Source organism: Theropithecus gelada, chromosome 8 (assembly GCF_003255815.1).
Source record: "Theropithecus gelada isolate Dixy chromosome 8, Tgel_1.0, whole genome shotgun sequence".
Lineage (NCBI taxonomy): Eukaryota > Metazoa > Chordata > Mammalia > Primates > Cercopithecidae > Theropithecus > Theropithecus gelada.
Window position 1 is genome coordinate 71,667,576 of NC_037676.1, and position 23,894 is coordinate 71,691,469.

General features: G+C 39.0%; 1 pseudogene; it reads left to right on the forward strand.

Moving 5' to 3' along the window:
- Positions 1 to 19,243: 19,243 nt before the first annotated feature.
- Positions 19,244 to 19,492, forward strand: LOC112630167 (annotated as a pseudogene).
- The last annotated feature ends 4,402 nt before the right edge of the window (positions 19,493 to 23,894 follow it).

A 23,894-nucleotide genomic window follows, 5' to 3' on the forward strand; every position in this document is an offset into this window, starting at 1 on the left:
TTTCATGGCTTGGAAGCCAATTGATTTTTATTGCTAAATAATACTCACCTGTCTAGGTGTACCATAGTTTATCTATACATTCATCTACTGAGAGACATTTTGGTTGCTTCCAGTTTGGGGCAACTATTAATAAAGCTGCTATAAACATCTATGTGCAGGTTTTTATGTGGATGTAAGTTTTCAACTCATTTGGGGAAATACCTAAAAGTGTGATTGCTAGATCATGTGGTAAGACAAAGTTAAACTTAGTAAAAAGTAAATAAAAATAAAGGGGGTGGGCACGGTTATTGGGGGAACTCTCCCCCAATATTTCAACATAGGTTCTCTCTATTTTCCATAAGTGTTGGTCAGCTGAGAAATAAACAGAAAGAGTACAAAGAGAGGAATTTTACAGCTGGACGGGTGACATCACATATCGGTAGGACCGTGATGCCCACCTGAGCTGCAAAACCAGCAAGTTTTTATATAGGATTTCAAAAGGGGAGGGGGTGTAAGAACAGGGAGTAGGTCACAAAGATCACACATTTCAAAGGGCAAAAAGGAGACCAAAGATCACAAGGCAAGGGGTAAAAGCAAAGATCACAAGGTAAAGGGCAAAAGAATTACTGATAAGGATCTATGTTCAGCAGTGCATGTATTGCCTTGATAAACATCTTAAACAACAGAAAACAGGGTTCGAGAGCAGAGAACCGGTCTGACCTCAAATTTACCAGGGTGGGTTTTTTTTCTCCACCCTAATAAGCCTGAGGCTACTGCAGGAGACCAGGGCATATTTCAGTTCTTATCTCAACAGCCTAAGACAGATACTCCCAGAGCGGCCGTTTATAGACCTCCCCTCAGGAATGCATTCCTTCCCCAGGGTATTAATTATTAATATTCCTTGCTAGGAAAAGAATTTAGCGATATCTTCCCTACTTTCATGTCCATTTGAAGGTTCTCTGCAAGAAGAAAAATATGGCTCTATTTTGCCCAACCCCACAAGCAGTCAGACCTTGTGGTTACCTTGTTCCCTGAAAATCACTGTTACTCTGTTCTTTTTCAAGGTGCACTGATTTCATATTGTTCAAACACACATATTTCACAATCAATTTGTACAGTTAACACAATAGTGGTCATTAGGTGATGTACATCCTCAGCTTACGAAGATAACAGGATTAAGAGATTAAAGTAAGATAGGCGTAAGAAATTATAAGAGTATTATTTGGGAACTGACAAATGTCCGTAAAATCTTCACAATTTATGTTCTGCTGCCACGGCTCCAGCCAGTCCCTCCATTCAGAGTCCCTGACTTCCTGCAACACATGGTGGCTCACGCCTGTAATCCCAGCACTTTGGGAGGCCAAGGCAAGAGGATCACGAGGTCAAGAGATGGAGACCATTCTGGCCAACATGGTGAAACCCTGTCTCTACTAAATATACAAAAATTGGCTGGGCATAGTGGTGCACACCTGTAGTCCCAGCTACTTGGGAGGCTGAGGCAAGAGAACTGCTTGAACCCGGGAGGTGGAGATTGCAGTGAGCTGAGACCATGCCACTGCACTCCAGCCTGGTGGTGACAGAGTGAGACTCTCCTACAAAATAAATAAATTAAATTAAATTAAATTAAAATTAAAAATTAAAACTTTAAAAACTGGCAAACTGTCTTGCAAATGGTTGAACAAGTAATGAATGAGAGTTTCTATTGTTCCATATCCTCATCAGCCTTTGTTGTTGTCAATGCTTTGGATTTTAGCCATTCTAATAGGTATGTATAATGGTACCTCATTCTTGTCTTAACTTGCATTTCCCTGATGATACATGATCTTCAGCATCTTTTTTATGTTTATTTGCCATGCCCTCTTTTGTAAGGTGCCTGTTCAAATCTTATGCCAATTTCTTATTTAACTTTTTTATTTTCTTATTGATGAGTTTTAATAGTTCTTCGTATATTTTGAATATAAGTTATTTTTGAGACAGAGTCTCACTCTGTCACCCAGGCTGGAGTGCAGTGGCACAGTCTTGGCTCACTGCAACCTCTGCCTCCTGAGTTCAAGCAATTCTCCTGCCTCAGCCTCCCAAGTAGCTGGGACTACAGGCATCCACCACCACAATGGCTAATTTTTTTTTTCTTTTTGTATAGATGGGGTTTCACTATGTTGGCCAGGCTGGTCTCAAACTCCTGACCTTGTGATCTGCCCGCCTCGGCCTCCCAAAGTGCTGAGATTACAGGCGTGAGCCACCATGTCCAGCATGAATACAAATTCTTCATCAGATATGCGTTGCCAATATTTTCCCTCAATTTGTGACTGGTCTCTCCATTCTCTTAAATGTGCTTGATTTTTTTTTTTTGAGATGGAGTTTTGCTCTTGTTGCCCAGGCTGAAAGTGCCATGATCTCGGTTCACTACAACCTTGGCCTCCCAGGTTCAAGCGATTCTACTGCCTCAGCCTCCTGAGTAACTGGGATTACAAGTGCACGCCACCTCACCCAGCTAATTTTTTGTATTTTTAGTAGAGGCGGGGTTTCATCATATTGGCCAGGCTTGTCCTAATCTCCTGACCTCAGGTGATCCACCCACCTCAGCCTCACAAAGTGCTAGGATTACAGGTGCAAGCCACTGCACCTGGCCATGTACATTTGATCTTGTTTCTGTCATTGCAAATGAAAGAATTCTGGCTAATAGATCTTTGTAAACTTTCATTAATATATAAAATAGATTTTAAAATTGTATCAGAACTTGACTATTGAAGATCATCTGTCCAAGGATATGTAGGTGGCTATCGTTTAAGAGACTGTCATTAATTAGTGAGTCCTGTAGATAAGACCCACGAGGGATTAGCCTAAGTAAGCTATCCCTAACCTTCTGAACCTTTCAGTCAAGCAGATTTAGCAATTTAAAAAAACAACAAAGACAAAAAGCTTTATAGGAAATATATACTTTCTAATACCTGAAGAAGTATCCATTTTCTTTTCACAGTTCTTTTTCATTTTGGCAAGTTATGATGAAGAATCTCTAAGCCTAAAAATTATAAAGAAAAAAATGGGGTAATGAAAATAATTAATGATATAAATATTAATATTTTTATATCTGTAAATTACTTACAGAATGTTTTAAAACTCCAACAAACTAGTGGCTCTCAATTTTCCATTTGCTTTTATGTTTATCAAAATGCAACAGGACAAAGTTGTTGATATGTCATGTATAATTTATTTATATATAGAAGTAATTCATGATAGTCAAAATTAAAATATTATGCCTTGATATAGCAGTGCTCATTACAGTAAAATCACTCTAGGTTACAGAAACGTCTTTTCAATTTAGAGCGTAAGGTTATTCCAACAATATAAAAATAGAATTTAATTGAGTTTGGGTAGAATTATTTCCAACATATGTATGAGATGAATTCAAGATTGGGAGCAGGGGGTGTAAAACAAATGTTTCTTCAAAGACATTTTCCTTCCAGTCTTAATGGTGACAACATTAAACCTGCCCTCTGCAAATTGTGCCATCTGGTCCTTACCAGCAGAGGCCATGACTATGTGGCTTCCACCCGTCCAAGGCAGGACTGGCCTTCTCCCCTTCACGCTGATTTTCTGGTTTGAGCACCCGTGCTCTGAGGCGTATAAACTGCTTTACTTCCCCTATTAAGACGTTGACACGAATCCAAAGTGGTATCCCTGCAGTAGTGAAGAAAGGCTTCGAAATTGAAATGAACCACCCTTGCAGTTTAATGTTCTTGTCATGTAGGGTTTCTTCCTTTCTTTCCTTTCTTCTGTCCTTTTTTCCTTCCTTAATTTTATTTTTAAATAAAGACTACAAACAGCAGGGGATATACAGACCTTGCAATCACTAGAAAATGAAATGTTTCCACAGCACTGAGATGCATTTAGTGCTAAGACAGAAATTTAGCTCCTTCTATTCTTTTGTAAGGAGAAGGGCTTTTTTGAAACAAAAATGAAACAGAAATAATTTCAGGGTGATGGGACATCCCCAGCCTTCAGGTCATGTTGCTCTCTCATCATTTTTTAGGCTGCATGGTGATTTAAAAAAAAGGAAAAGAGAAAATTTCCTAATCAGAGTTTCATCAACTGTGTGGATCAACAAGAGAAAATGGCCTCTTTTATATTCATTAAAGTAACTTTTCAAAGAGGAGAAATTTCAGAATTAGTGACACTGAGTGCATATTGCTAAATATATTGTTGACAGTTACTTGGAACTTTTTGTTTGATTTTTCTTTGTTGTCTTCTTCTGTGGTGTAGCTTCGTTATATATATCTGGTTGTGTCTTTCTTTTAAGTTCACTCTGACAATTTAGTTTCCTTATGTTTAGTTGTTCTGGGAACCACATTCAAAAGAAATTAAGAAATTTTTTAATTCAAAAAATGCAATAAATCTTTCAACAAATAACATAAATTTGTAATTAAAAAATAAAAACAACTACATGTATTATACATATATACTTTTTATTCATAAAACATTTCTTTATTTAATCTTTCTCCAAAGATAACAGTATTATACAATTGTTACAATTAAAATAGTGTAATATAAAAAGGTAGAGGTGCAGAAATAACTTTGTGTATACTCTCCACCTCACCCCATCCATCTACCACCATCTCACCCCGCTGAGTTAACTGATGTTGACCTCCTTTGATATATCCTTTTATGCTGCTATGTTTACATATTCTTTATGGTCATACATAGAGATTTGGAGGTAATACTTTAAGTGAAAAATAATCATATCATATGGGTTTTTTGCAAATTGTGTTATTTATTTTGAAAATATGTCATAGAAGATTTGTATAAGATTAATTTTTTTAACTTTTTATTACAGGAAATTTCAAACATACACAAAAGTAGAAAGACTTGAATAATTAACCCCCATGTACCCATCAACCAGCTTAAACAACAATCAACTAAAAGACAACATTTTTTGCATCTTACCATCCCTACTCAATTATTTTGACACAAATTTAGACATCATGCCACCTCAGTCATAAATATTTAAGGTGCACCTATTAATAGAAATGATGAATATTTTTAGTACAACCATAATACTTTTCAACAATCTAAAAATTAATAGCCAGCCAGTATTCAAATGTCCAGTTTTCTCATAAATGAAGTCCTTTGGTGCTACAGAATTTCTCACAATATGGAATTTTTTGGTCAGGAATAACTCACAGGTGGATTTGTATATGGCTCCAGAATGCACATATCTGCTAGTCTCTTTTGTTGTGATATTAGCAGCCATTGATGATCATTGCCTACTTCTATTAATTTATTAGTGGTTGCAAAATTATAGTGGTCTAATGATACAACTTTTTTCTTGATTCATTACCTGGAATACTTCTATAAAAAGAAAAGGCCTTTCATCAACAACTTTCTTACTCTGAAGAGGAGTTCATACAGGAAAGAGAGAACAAATGCTTAAATATTTCTCTTTGCTTACCTCTTTTCAAACTAATGAATAAGATTTCTTATACCCTCCAAAGATATCCAATGATTTCTAAGTATAAATATAAATTTATGGATGTAAACATATTTGGTATGTCTCAATCCACTGTGTTTATTATCCTTTATGATGTTTAAATAGTCACATCTTTTGCCACAGACTCTTTGAGCCCATTTTTATAGCCTCTGATGGCTATATTACCTTATTAAAACAAGTTACACCAGCTTTGGCATTTGACAAAATGCAATATCTTTCCAATATTAAGAAGAAAAAAAAAAACTCAACAAATTAGGTATAAAAAGAATGCACTTCAACATAATGAAGAACATATATGCTGAACCCATAGCTAATATTACACTCAATGGTGAAAAGCAGAAAGTTTTTTCTCTAAGAATAGGAACAGACAAGGATTCCCACACTCACCGCTTCTATTGAATACAGTATTGGAAGTCCTAGCCAGAGCAATTAGGCAAAGAAAGAAAGAAGACAGAGAGAGCATAAAAATTAGAAAGAAGTAAAATTTTCTCTGCTTGTAGTGATATGGTCTTATATTTAGAAAATCCTAAAGACTTCATCAAAAAAAAAACTAAAACTGTCAAAACTAATAAATTTAATAAAGCTGTAGGATGAGCTTTATTTGTATTGATCAACAAAATCAATACACAAATCAATTACATTTCTATAAACTAACAACAAACTATCTGAAAAAATAAACTAAGAAAACAAACAGAAAACCAAACACCACATGTTCTCACTCATAAGTGGGAGTTGAACAATGAGAAGACAAAGACACAGGGAGGGAAACATCACACACCAGGTCCTGTCAGGTGGTGGGGGGCAAGGGGAGGGAGAGCATTAGGACAAATACCCAATGCATGCAGGGCTTAAAACCTAGATGACGGGTTGATGGGTGCAGCAAACCACCATGGCACATGTATATCTATGTAACAAACCTGCATGTCAGTACATGTATCCCAGAACTTAAAGTTAAGGAAAAAAAAAAAAAAAGTTGATAGGGGTGAAACTCAGAGAAAAAAAGAAGGGGCAGATCATGGGACCCATCCCAGCAGGGTGGAAATCATTAGATTATTATTAGGAAATGGAATGAGATAAATGGAAATTTATTATGTAAAATAAAGGCCTTAATACACTATCAAAGGTTCAAAGGTTGAGTGGACCAAAGAGAGCCCCTGCTGGTCCCCCAGTATTAGAAAGACCCAAACCAATTTTCTATATTTACCCTAGATTGGAGAAATTTTTTTAAAAAAAATCAGAAAGCAAAGATTACAACCAGGGGGAAAAAAGTATAGGCCAGGCGCTGTGGCTCACACCTGTAATCCCAGCACTTTGGGAGGCCAAGGAGGGCAGAGCATGAGGTCAGGAGTTAGAGACCCGCCTGGACAACATAGCGAAATATCATCTCCACTAAAAATACAAAAATTAGCCGGGCATGGTGGTGCATGCCTGTAGTCCCAGCTACTTGGGAGGCTGAGGCAGGAGAATCTCTTGAACCTGGGAGGCAAAGGTTGTGGTGAGCAGAGATCGTCCCACTGCACTCCAGCCTGGGTAACAGAGTGAGACTCTAGGAAAAAGAAAGAAAGGAAAAGGAAAAGGAAAAGGAAAGGAAAGGAAAGGAAAGGAAAGGAAAAATAAAAGAAATAGGATAAAATACTTAGGAATAAATTAATCAAGGAAGTGAGGAATCTGTACACTGAAAACTACAAAACATCAAGAAAAGAAAATTTTTAAAGACCCAGAAAAATGAAAAGATATGCCATGTTCATTGTCAAAATAGCCATACCCCCTAAAGAGATCTATACATTCAATGCAATCTCTATCAGAATTCCAATGTTATTTTTTGCAGAAACAGAGAAAAAACTCCTAAAATTCATGTGGAACCACAAAAGACCCCAAATAGCCAAAGCAGTCTTGAACAAAATGAACAAAGCGGAAGACATTACACTTAGTGATTTCAAATTATAGTAGAAAGCTAAAGTAATAAAAACAGCATGGTATTGGCATAAAAACAGACACATAGACCAATGGTACAGAATTGAGAGCCTAAAAATAAACCCACACATATACAGTCAACTAATGTTTGACAAGGGTGCCCAGAATACAAAATGAAGAAAAGACAACCTCTTCAATAAAGAGTATTGGGAAAACAAGATATCCACATGCAAAATAATAAAACTGGGCCATTATGTTATGCCATACACAAAAAATCAACTCAAAATGGATTAAAGACTTCAATGTAAGGTGTGACAAAAATAAAACTTCTAGAAAAAGGCATACGGGAAAAGTTCCTTGATTCATCTTAGCAATGAATTTTTGGAAAAGACACCAAAAGCACAAGCTACAAATGCAGGAATAAACAAGTAGGATTACATCAAACCAGAGAGCTTCTGAGTAGCAAAGGAAATAACCAACAAAATGAAAAGACTACAGCCTGGGCAACATGGCAAAACCCTGTGTCTACTAAAAATACACAAAATTAGCCAGACGTGGTGCCTGCCTGTAGTCAGGTGCTTGCCTGTAGTCTCAGCTACTGGGGAGGCTGAGGTGGGAGAATCACCTGAGCCTGATGTGTTAGTCCATTTTCATACTGCTATAAAGTAATACCCAAGACTGGGTAATCTTTATAAAGTAAAGAGGTTTAATTGGCTTACAGTCCCATATGCCAGGAAGCCTCAGAAAACTTACAATCATGGCAGAAGGTGAAGGGAAAGCAAGCACCTTCTTCACAAGGCAACAGGAGAGAGAGAAAGAGTGCATGAAAGGGGAAGACCCCCACACTTACCAAACAAACAGATATTGTGAGAATTCACTCACTATCATGCATAAAGCATGGGAGAAACCGTCCCCATGATCAGATCACCTCCCACCAGTTTCCACCCTTGACATATGGGATTATGGGGATTACAATTCTAGATGAGATTTGGGTGGGGACACAGAGCCAAACCTATGATCCGGGAAGTCAAGAGTGCGGTGAGCTGTGATCACTCCACTCTACTCCACTCTGGACAACAGGAGTGAGACCCTGTCTTTTTAAAAAAAGAAAAAGAAAATACAACAGGATGGAAGAAAATATTTGCAAACTATACATCTGATAAGGGGTTAATATTCAAAATATATAAAGACCTCAAACAATTCCAGAGTAAGAAAACAGACAACCTGATTAAAAAATGGGCAAAGGATCTAAAAAGACATTTCTCAAAATGAGACATGTGAATGAGCAGCAGATATATGAACAGGTACTCAATATCACTAACCGTCAGGAAAATGCAAACCAGACCACAAGGATATATCATCTCACACCTATTAGGATGACTAATATTAACAAAACAAAAGATAATAAGCTTTAATGATGATATGAGAGAAAGGAAACCCTGATACACTGCTAGTGGGAATGTAAATTGGTACAGCCTTTAGGAAAAAAAAACAGTAAGGATGTTTCTCAAAATATTAAAAATAGAACTACCATATGATCCATCAACCCCACTTCTGGGTATTTATCCAGAGGAACTTAAATCAGGATCTTGAAGAAATACCTGCATGCCCATGTGTTTTGCAGCATGAACAGGATATGCAAACAACCTAAATTTCCACTGATGGACAAATGGATAAAGAAAATGTGCTATACACATACAATGGAATATTATTCAGCCTTTAAAAAGAAGTAAATTGGCCAGGTGCGGTGGCTCACACCTGTAATCCTAGCACTTTGGGAGGCCCAGGTGGGTGGATCACCTGAGGTCAGGACTTTGAGACCAGCCTGGCCAACATGGCAAAACCCCGTTTCTACTAAAAATACCAAAAAAGAAAAATAATAAATTAGCTGGGCATGGTGGTGCATGCCTGCAATCCCAACTACTCGGGAGGCTGAGGCAGGATAATCGCTTGAACCTGGAAGGTGGAGGTTGCAGTGAGCCGAGATCATACCATTGCACTCCAGCCTGGACAACAAGAGGGAAACTCTGTCACAAGATAAAAGAAAAAGAGAGAGAGAGAGAGAGAGAGAGAGAGAAATCTTGCCATTTGCAACAGCATGGATGGACCTGGAGGGCATTATGCTAACTGAAGTAAGCCAGGCACAGAAAGACAGAGAGTATAGGTATGATCTCATTTATATGTGGAGTCCAAAATAGTCAAATTCACAGAAGCAGAGAGTAGAATGATGGTTACCATGGACTGAGATGAGGGAAAACTGGGGAGGTGATGGTCAAAGGGCACAAATTTTTATTTATGCAAGGTAAGTTCTTGCATATTGCTTATAGCTAACAATACTGAATTGTACACTTAAAATTTGCTGAGAGTATACCTTTTGTGAAGTGTTCTCATCAAAGAAGAAAGCAATAACATAATAGCAAAGGTGGCAAGAAGAAACTTTGGGAGGCAATTAATATGTTTATGGCTGGCTGGGCACGGTGGCTCATGCCTGTGATCCTAGCACTTTGGGCGGCCGAGGAGGGTGGATCACCTCAAGTCAGGTGCTCGAGACCAGCCTGGCCAACATGGTGAAACTCCATCTCTACTAAAAATAAAAAATTAGCTGGGCGTGGTGGCGGGCGTTTGTAATCCCAGCTACTCAGGAGGCTGAGGCAGGTGAGTCGCTTGAGCCCAGGAGGGGCAGTGAGCCGAAATCATACCACTTCACTCCAGCCCGGGTGAAAGAGCAAAATTCCGTCTCAAAAAACAAAAACAAAAACAGTATGTTAATGGCCGTGATGATGATGATGGTTTCATGGATGTATACTTATCCTCAAACTCATCAAGTTGTATACATTAAATGTGTATAGTTTTTCACATGTAACCGTACCTCAATAAAGTAATATATATAACATAAGTTAATAAGTGTAGAATGTGCAGAAGAATACATGGTGCATAATAAGCATTAGGTAAATGTAAACTAGTATTATTAATTTCAATGTGCTCTTCACACATTCCTACTATTGTGCTTTTTCTTTCAACATTAGAATTCTTAACTTTGCAAGTTTATATTTTTATTATATCCATCTCAATCCTTTCTCAGTCAAACTTAAATCTATACATATTTGTGCAAAGACTTGTGTCAGGATTGTATTGTATTATGTGCCTTATGGAATATACAATAATTGTATCATGAAAAAGATGGTGAGTTGAACACCTGTATCTACTTTGATCCCTCCTGAAACTTCACTAAAATAAGAATAAAAGGATTTTCTTTAATGAACAAACCAACAAAACAGTAAAGAACAGGAAAGAAAACAAGAAAAACTAAATTTCAGAAGCTGGAAAGCAGACAGACGAGTGAGTAGTGAAGGATTTATCAGAGAGAGATATAATTTACACCAGAAAATCTCCCAGAGGCTTGGGAATGGGTGACACCGGGGACTTCTGGAAGTCAGATGGATGGGGAGGCCCTGACATAAGGAAGGACAATGGAAAGCCTGGGGAGTTCAGCCACTAATCCACTCTTCCACACTGTGCCACCAGCTCAGCCGACTTTGGCAGGAGGCTAGAGCTATGGCTTCTGTGGGGGCCACTGGGACCAAGGAACCTGGGGGGCTGCAGGCTCGATGGGTGGGGAATGAGACCTTCCATCCTCTCACCTCCTCAGGCCCCAAAACACAGCAGGAGACTGGAAGTCATCTCTTGGATTTTGACTAGCACAAAAGTGAGGGCTTGGAAATACTCATTTAGAAGCTATCCACCAAGGAAATGACCCTGCCAGGTCACCAAGTGTAAGCATCACATTTGACAAACCCCCTTGCACCCAGAGCTTCTGTCACCCCACCCTTCCATATGAAAAGGCAAGGAGGATCATCAGACATCTGAGGAAAGCCGCTAACCTGACAGAGAAAGACAAAACCAAACTAACAAGAGAATAACTCCATGGAAGCAGATACAATGCAGGGGAAGAACCGTTATTAAAAAGCAAACACTATCAATGATATCCTCAAATAAATTAGAGAAAACATTGTAGCTATGTGAGGAGAATGGAATGCTCTTTATAAAGGGATTCTGAAAACAAAAAGCATAGGTCTTAAGCTCTTGGAAATTAAAACTCTGTTTGCAGAAATTATACCTATTATACAGAAGAGAAGGAAGATAGGCCTCATGGAAAGTAAAGCAAAAATGAAGGACAAGGAAAATAAGAGTAAAAATAGAAGAAAAAGAGAGAGGACTAATTCAAGAGGTCCTAAAAGGAGAGCCAACCGACAGGGAGAAGGATATCATCCACAAACATACGCAAGGGAATTTCAGAAAATTGAAGCACATGACTTCAAAGTACAGAATCCACTAAACGCCCCACACAGTGGATGAAATAGATGCTACGAAATTCCAGATGACTGAGAAAAAAGAAAATCCTCAGATTTCTGCTGATCACTGAGAGATAAGAGCTTTTTGAGAGAAAAACAGATCACACGAAATGAACCATAAACCCGAATGGCTTCAGGCTTCCTAACAGATACACTTACAGCAGGATTACAGTGAAGAAATTCCTTTAAACTTCTGAAGGGAACATGTTTCATACCTAGAATTCCACCCCCAGTCCAACTACAGATCAAGTCAGAAGGCTAAGGCAGACATTTCCAGACAAATAACATCTCTGAAATTTTACCTTGCTTGCAACCTATCTATGAAAACTACTGGAGGATACGTACCACAAAAATGAGGGAGTAACACAGGAAAAAGGAAGAATAAAATACAGAAAACAGGAGATGGCACATTGAAGAGACGAGGGAGGAATCATGAAGAAGGGAGACCAAGAATGACAGCTGTGACCTGGCACACAAGCCAAACAGGCCAGATGGGCCCAGCTCCAAGGGCCATGATGGATATTTTTTCAAGAAGATGCAAACGGGAGAAGACCTGATCCATCGGAAGGTCTTCAGACTGTGATTCATGCCTCTTGCTGTCCCTCGTGCCACTGACTTCTCTAGATGTTCAGGTTATTAATTTCCCCATACCATGAAATTTGGACTGTCATTGAAATTGAATTATTGATAAGGACAGAAACAAGGCAATTATTTTCTTCAGAGAAAACAAAACATACAGATTGGAAAAAGGAAGACTTACTTAGTACAATGGCTCAGCTTTGAACAGCATTTACAATTGTCATGTTATGGTAATATAAACACTGGATTCTGATGTAATCAAAACTATAGTACAATGTTGCAAGGATGAAGACATAGAAAGAGTGCACGGGTATGGTGACAATAGGAGGAAATAGAATTCAATCTCTCACATCTGTAGAGGCAGACGGAATACCTCAACTTAAAGTCAGAAACAGCAGTAAAATCATGGAATTTAGAGATATGGAGGTAAATTCTAAAATCAGCTGAAGTAATTGAAAGTGTTTCCCGCCAAGAAGAGAAGGGGGGCGGGGCAGGGCAGAGAGGACTGGTATATTTCGTAACAGAACTTGTAGAACTACCTAGCTCTTCAAACTAGGTGTACCCGTAATTGCAGTAAAAGTAAAGGAAAATTGAAATCACTTTTATGAAAATAGGATAACTAAACTGTGTTTTACAATTCTGTTTCCCAAATGAGATAAACGGTATTTCTTCAAAGCTTATTTCCATAATTTATTTCTTTATCAAATCCATTTATCATTGATGGAGCCTATCCTGTCTTCATTAAAGCAAAATTAGCATTAGTACAATTCATTCATTTATTTATTCAATCAATAAGTAGATATCAAGGTGTCCTTGCCTTAAAGGAGCTCACCATACCTCAGGGGGAACATTAAATTACAAATCCCCCAGCTGCCAGAGGAAAAGAATACCAAATGTATCATGAGAGGACAAGACAGGGATAGATTTCCCTGAAAGTATCTCAGAAAGTTCCACAAAGGGATTTTAAAGACCTGAAAGAGGAGACTATGTAGGTTTTTATTTTACTTTGTAGATTCTCAAGGTAATTCAGTAAAATGAATGTTAAAGGGTATATCTTTGTGGGGATCACTCTACTAAAGGCTATAGGAAACATGAAGGTGAATGAGGATAAGGTCTTTACTGCCGGCCCAAAATATAAGAGAGTAAAATAAGCACTGACATAAAAATTCAGAGAGCTTCAGGAGAGAGGACACGGAGAGTTGTTCCACAGAAGGGATCTGGAGTTTCGGGAAAGTGCAGTTTGAGAGGTGGGACCTGATTAATTGTCTATCTGTTCATTGACTTCCAGAAGCAGCATACTTGATTTATCTGTTCAATCATAATTCTTTCCTTCATTCAACTGCCATGTATTAAGTGCCTACTCTGTACCAGACACTGGACTGGGACTGAGTATACAAGGTGTACTTGAGCACAGGCAAAGGAAGACATCACAAATCAAGTCCAAAGAAAGGAGACAAGCTGGCTGGGCTGGTGTACAGGAGGGAGTGGAAGGGAGGACAGGAAGGGAGGAGAGGAGGGAGGTGGCAAGGAAAGATGAGTCACAAAAATCAAAGAAGGAAGGGATGACTACCCTTCATGTTTCATTTTTCCCAACTTCTTCTAACTCCTAAATTATTGCCTGCTTTTAGGAAATTTTAAAGCCCTTGGGAAAAATAATCTTAAAATAAACATATGCAGAAGTTAGTTGGCTCCTCTGGGTTCCTTGGGTGGAATATAACCTGACAGCCCGAATGGTGCAAAATAGATTGCCCCATGGACAAGAGCCCTTCCCAGGTCCCAAGCCTGTGGGCCCTTATGTGATATCCCACCACTACCCTGCCTATCCCTTCACTCTCTAAGAACAGAAATGGAGCAGCTCAGTGTTTTGGAGGTTCATTTGTGTTGTATCGTGTGTTGGCACTTCATTCTTTTAGTTTCTTTTTAAGCCGTTTTGTTGAGATATTAACTCATGTACCATACAATTCAACCATTTAAAGTGAAAAGATTTTAAGTATATTCACAAAGTTGTACAACAATGACCACAATCAACTGTAGAACACTTTTGTTGCCCCAAAAAGAAACCTCATACCCATTGGCAGTAGTACTGTATTCTTTTTGTGGCTAAGTGCTATTCCCTCGCACAGATAGATCATATTTGGTCTATCCATCCATTTATTGATGAACATCTGGATTGCTTCAACCTTTTGGCTATTGTGAATAGCGCTTCTATGGACATTTGTTTGCAAGTTTCCTGCTTCCCAGGAGGCAGATTGGCAGTTGCCAGGGACTTGAGAAATGGGCAGGGGGAGAGACTGATTTACTAAGTTCAAGGCTTCCTTTCGAGGTGATGACAAATTTTCTGAAATATAATTTTGGGATTGCACAGCATCGTGAACCTACTTAATGCCACTGAATTGTGTACTTTAAAATAGTTAAAATAGTAAATGTCATGTTTTGTGTATTTGCCATAATAATGCTCCCTTTTTCTTCTGCCAGAAGTCTCATTTCCTTTGCTCCCACTATCTCTCGCTTGCCCAGGCAGCTTCCTCTTCTCTGCCTTTAAGAAGGTCTTTAGTAAAGTCTGTACTCTCAGCAGCACTTGGGTGTCACTTAAAACTGTAGACAGAAAGTGCCCAAAACAGCTTGTTCTAATAGGAGAATTTATCTGGATGACACATTCTGCAGAAAATCCCTGTGGACAGTCCAGTCATTCCCATTTCCATGTCTGAACGTCTTTCTTCACTTTAACTGCTGAAATCTTTCACAGTTTCTATTAAAATTGCTTCTTAAATATAAATAGCTGCAATCTCATTCCAATTCATTCCATAATTTCAGGCTCCTTACATACACAAGCGCACTCGCGCGCACGCGCACACACATACACACACACACACACATATACTGCACTTAGAGCCCCGCCTGCTCTCCTGTTTCTTACTTTGGGAAGAGAATATTATCTACAGGGCTCTGTGTGCTACAAGGCCCACATATCTCTTCCTTGGGATGAACAAAGAGGCAGAGGCCCGATTGGCAAGATTCCTAAGGATGAGAGATTTCTCACATGTGGCCAGCAGAGGTTGAAGGAAGAGGTCCAAGTTACCTTAGTCATCAGGAGCTGACAGTGCCTCATAGCTGGCACTGGGCTTGGGACTCCTCTCCACCCCACCTCTATCTCCAGTTTTCTTGAGAAGAGTGACAGCAAAGGTAATCTGTTAGCTCCCTATTTCTCAGTGTTTGCCTTTTTCTGCTGACTGGGCAAGACTTCTTTAGTTTCTGAAGAAGTTTTGTGGTTGTTTTTCTTAGTCACAGCAGGCAAGGACTGTGCCTAATAATTAGAACAAACTAGTGATAAGAATTGCAGAAGGGTCTTTAGGAACTCAACATTAATGAGTAGATAGATGATTCTTAACTGCCTGCTACACCCATATAGGTAAAATCATGTTAACGTGATTTTAACATCTATGGTAGGATTCCAAACAAAAATAAGTTCTGGCCAGGCACGGTGGTTCAAGCCTGTAATCTCAACACTTCGGGAGGCCAAGGTGGGAAGATTCCTTGAGTCCAGGAGTTTAAGACCAGCCTGGGCAACATAGTGAGACCTCATTTCTAAGAAAAAAATTTAAAATTAGCCAGATGTGCTGGCGCACGCCTGTAGTCCTAGCTACTCAGAAGGCTGAGGTGGGAGGATCACTTGAGCTTGGGAGGTCAAGGCCACAGTGAGCCACGATTGTACCACTGCACTCTAGCTTGGGTAACAAAGCAAAACCTTGTCTCAAAAAAAAAAATCGACCAGGCACAGTGGCTCACGCCTGTAATCCCAGCACTTTGGGAGGCCGAGGCGGGCAGATCATGAGGTCAGGAGATCGAGATCATCCTGGCAAACACAATGAAACCCTGTCTCTACTAAAAATACAAAAAATTAGCTGGGCATGGTGGCGGGCGCCTGTAGTCCCAGCTAATCAGGAGGCTGCAGCAGGAGAATGGCATGAATCAGGGAGGCGAAGCTTGCAATGAGCCAAGATCCTGCCACTGCACTCCAGCCTCCTGGTGACAGAGCAAGACTCCGTCTCAAAAAAAAAAAAAATCTAAAACAGAAATCTGAGGTGCTAGCATTTGATGTTTGTGTGTCTGCAAGAGAGAGTAAAGGTGACTATTGCTTATAAATTTATAGATTACTTGGGTTGTTTTTATTAGTAGAAATTTTTATCTTTAGAAATAGACAATAAAGTATTTTGACATTTTAAATTTAGTGAGGGCCGGTTGCCGTGGTTCATAACTGTAATCCCGGCACTTTGGGAGGCCCAGGCGAGCGGATCACTTGAGGTCAGGAGTTTGAGACCAGCCTGGCCAACATGGTGAAACCCCATTTCTATGAAAAATACAAAAATTAGCCAGATGTGGCGGTGTGTGCCTGTAATCCCAGCTACTCCAGAGGCTGAGGTGAGAGGATAGCTCAAGCCTGAGAGACAGAGGTTGCAGTGAGCCGAGATTATGCAACTGCAATCCAGCCTGGGCAACAGAGCAAGATAACTAACTAACTAACTAACTAAATTAATTAATTAATTTAGTGAGGAGCAAACGTAAGCACTCAGAATCCTCAAAGCTGATTTATTTTTATCTAAGAACACATGATATGAATTTGCTTGGCTATTCACCTTAACTTTTGCAGTGAAAGTTTCGATTTGCCTCCTATCCTATTACAAAATTCAGATACTGTCTTTGTTTTGTCTTTATTTCCTAAGAAATTATTTCTTCTGTTCTTAATAGAAGATTCCAAAGATATATCTACTGACTCAATTTTGACTTACAGACCCTTTTAGACAAGCTTGTTTTGTGTCACAAGAAGTTCTTTAGATTCTCAACTAGAAGCCAAATGAGTCACCATTTTGTCTTCTGCATCTTTCAAATAGAATTTGTTTTTGAAATAATAGCTTTATTGAGATATAATCCACATATTGTATAATTCATCTTTTAAAAATGTACAATGTAAAGGTATTTAGTATATTCACAGAGTTGTGCAATTGTTATCACAATCAATTTTGGAATTTTGGAATATTTCATCACCTTCAAAAGAAGTCTCATACCCATTAACAGTAACTCCTCACCTCCCTCTGCCCCAGTTCCTGGCAACCACTAATCTAGTTTCTGTCTCCATGGATTTGTCTATTCTAGATATTTTTCATAAATAGAATCACAATGTTTGTTCTTTTAAGTCTGTCTTCTTTCACTTTTCACAATGTTTTCAAGGTTAATCCATGTTGTAGCATATATCATCACTTCATTCCCTTCTATGGCCAATGAATATGGCATTGTATGGATATACCACATTTTATTTATCCATTCATTAGTTGATGGACATTTGGGTCATTTCTATCATTTAGTTATTATGCAAAGTGCTACTTGAACATATGTGTACGAGTTCTTGTGTGGATGTATGTTTTCATTTCTCTTGTGTTCACATAAACATTTTAACTTAATACAGACTAGATTTGAGCCTGAATGATTTGGGTGGGTGTGTCCATTCCTGGAAAGGAAGAGGAGAGGGAATCAAAGGAGAGAGATAACAGTAAGGAAATGGAACTTACTTCACGAATTTCCCAATTTGCAAATCCCTCTAAAATAATAGCATCTGATATCATAACATTATAAGATCACAATTTTACATACGAGCAACTGAGAACCCAGAAAAGGTAAATGACTTGCTCAACAATTTGTTGAAAACCGACTGGGCCAAGGGCCAATGGTTCCTGTTTCTTAGTAAACTTCCTTTTGCACCACCTGCATTGCATTAGTACACACTGATATCCAGGTGGTGTTTAATTAGAAAAATTTAAGTTGCCAAGGATCCTATTTTAAAAAAAAAAAAAAAAAAAAGGTTGAGAATTGGCTAGGAGTTCCTTCACTTCACCAGGAACAGAAATAGCTCTGTTAATCAAAGCTAACTCTTATGGAGGTCTTAGTATGCACTATGTACTAAGCAGTGTTTTGCTTAAGCTACCATATTTAATTTTGAAAAGAACCCCATTTTACAAATGAAGGAACCAGATTTAAAAAAAAAAAAAAAAAAAAAAGTCACACAGCTTTAATACATGATGAAGAAACAAGTCGAAGCCAGAAGCGTCAGACTCTATGAGATTTGGTTATGAAGTATTTTGCTGTGCTGATAGATTAAGATAAACATACTCTGTCCTCTGTCTCCTTCCTTTGTCCTCCCACTCCCACTATTGTTTTCATAGGTTATGAGGGGGTTTTTTTGGCTGTTTTTTCTTTTTTTTTTTTTTCTTGAGACAGAGTCTCATTCTGTCACCTGGACTAGAGTGTAGTGGCACGATCTCGGCTCACTGCAACCTCCGCTTCCTGGGTTCAAGCGATTCTCCTGTCTTGGCCTCCTGAGTAGCTGGGATTACAGGTGAGTACCACTATGCCCAACTAATTTTTTGTGTTTTTAGTAGAGACGGGATTTCACCATGTTGGCCAGGCAGGTCTCAAACTCCTGACCTCATGATTTGCCCACCTTGGCCTCCCAAAGTGCTAGGATTACAGGCGTGAGCCACCACACCCGGCCTATAGGTTATGAGTTTTAAACAACATACAAATCGGACATTTGTAACCTGGGAATGTTCATAAATTTGTAATTGTACTAAGCAAAAATATGAAATCATTCTATATCTAAATAAAATCACATATATCCTCCAAAATTTTCGACAAAAGTGATTTGTTCTTCATCTCAGGCCAGGATGACAAATACTTTTTGAACTCAAATGCAAACTCCAGTCAATTGTTAGTGGCTCCTAGAGTACTGTGTTGAAAATGATGCTAAAGCCTTGATCTAAATGATTCTAAAGGCTGAATGTTTTTAAAAATTATCACATCAAGGCCACACACTGCCCCGCTGTCGGGTCCCACCGACTCGCAAGCCACCAACCTACAGATTGGCTCGGCTCTGGGCTGTGTCATGTCTGGTTCCCCCAGCCTTGCTGCTATAAAGAAAGTGCTTCAACAGCTCTGGCTGGAGGCTGGACTCAACTGTATCAAAGTATCCCAGGGATCTTCAAACTTGAAACAATTCTGTCTGCAGAATGTTCCACATGACTTCCTGCTGACTGGGGTATCTTCGAGTTCAAATCTCTCCAGACTCCAGAACGTCTGTTCCCTTTTGTGGTCAAATGGACCTTTCAAAGGTTTCCCAAACCACTTCTCATGAACCAGTGAATATTCAAAAGAGAGCTAGAAATTTGAAGCCTGTACAAAAACTTATCCCTATAACATATGTGCCATAATATACAAACTTCTACCTTTTCAGTTCCTCACATCTACCTCTCTGAATTTTCATAAATTTCTATTTCACGAGGGTAATTGTTTTATGTACACTGGCAGCAGCATACAACCAAATACGTAGTATAAAAACAATTCTCACAATAAAGTGAGGGCAGCAATATTTGGTTATGCATATGTTCCTTTTTAATGTCATTTTTTTTTCATAGATATGACCACTTGCTTTTTCACTTTTAAAAAATAGGATTCCGAGACAGGGCATGGTATAGCTCACCCCTGTAATCCCAGCATTTTGGGAGATTGAGGTTGGAGGGGATCACTTGAGCTCAGGAGTTCGAGACCAGCCTGGGCAACATAGCAAAACCCCATCTCCACTAAAACAAATAAAAATAAATAAAATGGTTTAGAAAGTTGGGTGTGGTAGTGCATGCCCATAGTCCCTGTAGTCCTGGCTACTTGGAAGACAAAGACAGGAGAATCCCTTGAACCTGAGAGATTGGGGCTGCAATGAGCTATGATCGTGCCACTGCACAATAATATTAAAAAGTAAGATCCTGGGCTGGGCATAGTGACCTGTAACACCTGGAATACCAGCCACTCTGGAGGCTGAGGCTGGGAGATTGCTTGAGCCCAGCCTGGGCAACATAGTGAGACAGCATCTCTAAAAAAAATCAAATAACAATAAGATTTTATTGATGCCTCATTTGGGGCATATTATAGTTAAATGAAGAGAGGCAACAGAAACTCAAGGGTTGGAAATGTCCTCACTTTAATGTGAGAATTGTTATATTAGATAAGAATTACTTAAATAGTTGAGTAACTTCAATCTTGATAAGAGTAACTAATGTAGAGGAAAATTTTGGGGGCATAGCTTGGTAACCAAAGGGATTAATGAGCTAGTACAGTAATCATATTTTCCAAACTCAAATTGGAACATATGACCTCATAATAATTTTTAAAATGTATAACTAAATTGATTAGTAGAAAGGTATTTTTAAAAGATATTAAAGTTAAGTAGCATTCGAGGATGTTTTAAATAAATCATGTTCATAGATAAAATATAGAACTACAGTATATTTGCTGATAATTCTGGAAAATACAGTGTTGTTGATTTAAATAACAAAAAAAAAAAAAAAAGAATCTAGAGTTGCTGCTCTCCGATTTCTCCAAAGAAAAGTTTTTATAGCTTGCCAGACCCAGTGCCCTCCCTGAAATTCACTCACCTCCTTCTGCTTCTACCTAAAATCCATATAGAAGAAGAACTTTTCGAGCCAGCTGGAAACATACATTTCTCTCCAGATTGAGCTAATGTTCTTAAGAGCAGACTGTCAGTCAGGTTCTGAGAGTTCAATTTCTAAAGGTACAAGGAAGCCACTTTCTATATTAGCTGTAAGTTTAGGGTCATTCACATGGAGATTCTGGGCTCTCACCTTTTGCTTGCCTGAAATCCACCCTTCTAATCATTTGCTTACTTTCCAGGGGCGGCTTAGTCTCAGCTTTAGTATTAGATGGTGAGTTGGCAATCTGCTGTTTTCATGAGGGGTCTGGAAATTCTTCACTGGAGTATGAATTCCTCTAAATTCCAGGTTCATTGTCCTTGCTTATGACCTTTAGCCCCAGTTGAAGACGTTTCCCGCAGTCTTCCGCACTTAGCTTCAGGACACTCTGCCAAGCCCAGTGCTACAATGTCTTTTTGACTTGGGCATCCCTAGTCAGCACTATCCCTGGGTTAGTGTTTTTCTCTTTTTCCTACAATAAACATAGAAATGGGAGCCAGTATATTAGCTCAGTGAAATCTCAAGGTAAACCTACTACGCTTCCTTTATTGCCCATCAATAATCCTTTCATTTTGTCATGTTTTCTTGCCTTTTTGTACCGTTAGTTATTTGTACTTAAAGGTTAAATTGAGCTTCTCCACTCCTCACTTTTTCCCCTTCTATTCTTTGATCCTACATTGAAATCATAATGCTAGACTTGTGACGTCACTCTCAATTGTTTCCAGATGGTTTATCAGACTGATCAAAAAGAAGATGAAGCCAATATATGTTAGTTAAAAAGCAGATCTTCAAACAGGGAGATGGTTCAGAAAAAAAAAAAGTATAATAATAATGTTGAGAACACAAAACAACTATAGGTAAAGTAAATTGCCTTTTCTCTCTGTCCTAAAATAAAGTCTTTGATCAATTGTTCCAATGTATGAAAATTTGAACTCTAAAGAGACCAGGCAGCTTTCTAAACCCAAACATCAAAAGCTTTGCTTCCATTAGAAAAATTTAAACCCATGATACTTTGAATGGATTTGAAATTCTCTAAAATGAGCTTTAATAATAACCTTCACAAACAGAAAGAAAAAGAACAGTAGGTTATATGGCTTCGTGCTACCATTTTCTCTGGAACATTAGTTTTCCAAAGATGCCATTTTGGCTTGTACCAAATAAAAGGGCAAAGGTTACCAAATGCAAGCCTGGGGAAGCCAGGAGAGAGAACAGCTATTACAATGGAGAGGGAAATCCAAGCTGTCAGCTCTGAATGGATAGAAATTGCATGTGTGAAATTGACAACCAGCAACAGCATGGCACCCTAAGAGGGGCCAGGAAATGAGCTCAACTGGGATTTCTATTTACTGTATTAGAGCTGCGGTTTTGTAGAGTTTTATTTAAGATTCACAGATACAAATCTTCAGGTTTTTGACAACTTTAGTAATGTTCAGTGGCTATTTGGAAAGCAATCTAAACAAATAAAATATCAGAGTGAGAATGGTAGAAATGATACAGGAAAAAACATAAATAAAGGGAAAAAAATCACTCATGATCCAACCTCCCAAGAGTCTCTGTTAACAAACTGTTGCATTTGCTTCTTCATACACACATTGTTCTACAACATTGAAACCAATGTGTATACATAACTTTGATTTCTGTTTATTTAGTATTATGTCACAAATATTTTTCCATGTCATGAAAATGTTTTCATAATCATTGTGTTTATAGAGCATTCTGTCACATGAATATACAGACTTCAATTTACTTAACCATAATCAATTCAACTACTAACTCTTTCCCCCAATTGTTTGTCCTATTCCAGAATTTTTCCCACTGAGCAACTAGAGTGATCTTTCAAAAACTTGATCTTGTCACTCTCCTTTATAAAACCATTCAATAACTTTTCCTTCTCTTAGAAAATATTACTGTCCTTAGCAGGCTCTTTGGAGCTTTATGTCCTTGCTACTTCGATGTGGTTATGTCCTTGGTATCACCTGGGAATTTATTAGAAATATAGAATCTTCACTCCTTCCCTGACCTACTGAATTCGAGTCTTCATTTTTACAAGATCACGGGTGGTTTCTACCCAAGACAAGGACTGAGAAGGTCTGCTCTTCATGCTCTGGCTCTTGTGTGGCCCCCACCAACCTCACCAGCCTCCTCAATGCTTTTTAGGATCCAGCAGACACCTAGCTTCAGTGTCTCATTCACCACGCCCCTTTCTCCCACAAAGCCTTGCCAAGTGTATGGACTAAATATGTCTGTTCCTCCAAATTCACATGTTGAAACCCTATCCCTCAATGGAATGGTATTTGGAAATGGGGCATTTGGGAGCTAATTAGGCTTAGATTAGGTCAAGAGGCCAGGGTCCTCATGATGGAATTAGTGCCCTGTGAGAAGAGACACCAAAGGGTTCTCTCTCTCTCTTTCCCTTCCATGTGAGGACATAGTGATAAGGTGGCTGTCTACAAGCCAGGAAGAGAGTACTCTCACCAGAACCAGATTATGCTGGTCCCCTGATCTTCCAGCCTCTAGAACTGTTAGAAAATAAATCTCAGTTGTGTAAATCACCCATACTACCAGATTTTTTTATGGCAGCCCAAGATGACATATACAGCAGGTACGTACTATGCTCTCTGCCTGGAAAGGTCTTCCCAAGACTAGTCACCAAGTGAACTTCCAATTATCCTTCAGAGTCCAGTTCAAAAAGGGAAGCGAGACTTCTCCCATTTCAGGTCTTCAATAAATACATGTTCACACAAAACCTTGTACGCAAAAGTGTATAGTGGGATGTCTCCCACTTCCCTTTTTGAGCTGGGATCTGAAGGATAAGCCCAGTGGGAATATCCAGAATATATAAAGAACTTTTACGGCCGGGCGCGGTGGCTCAAGCCTGTAATCCCAGCACTTTGGGAGGCCGAGACGGGCGGATCACGAGGTCAGGAGATCGAGACCATCCTGGCTAACACGGTGAAACCCCGTCTCTACTAAAAATACAAAAAAAAACTTAGCCGGGCGTGGCGGCGGGCGCCTGTAGTCCCAGCTACTCGGGAGGCTGAGGCAGGAGAATGG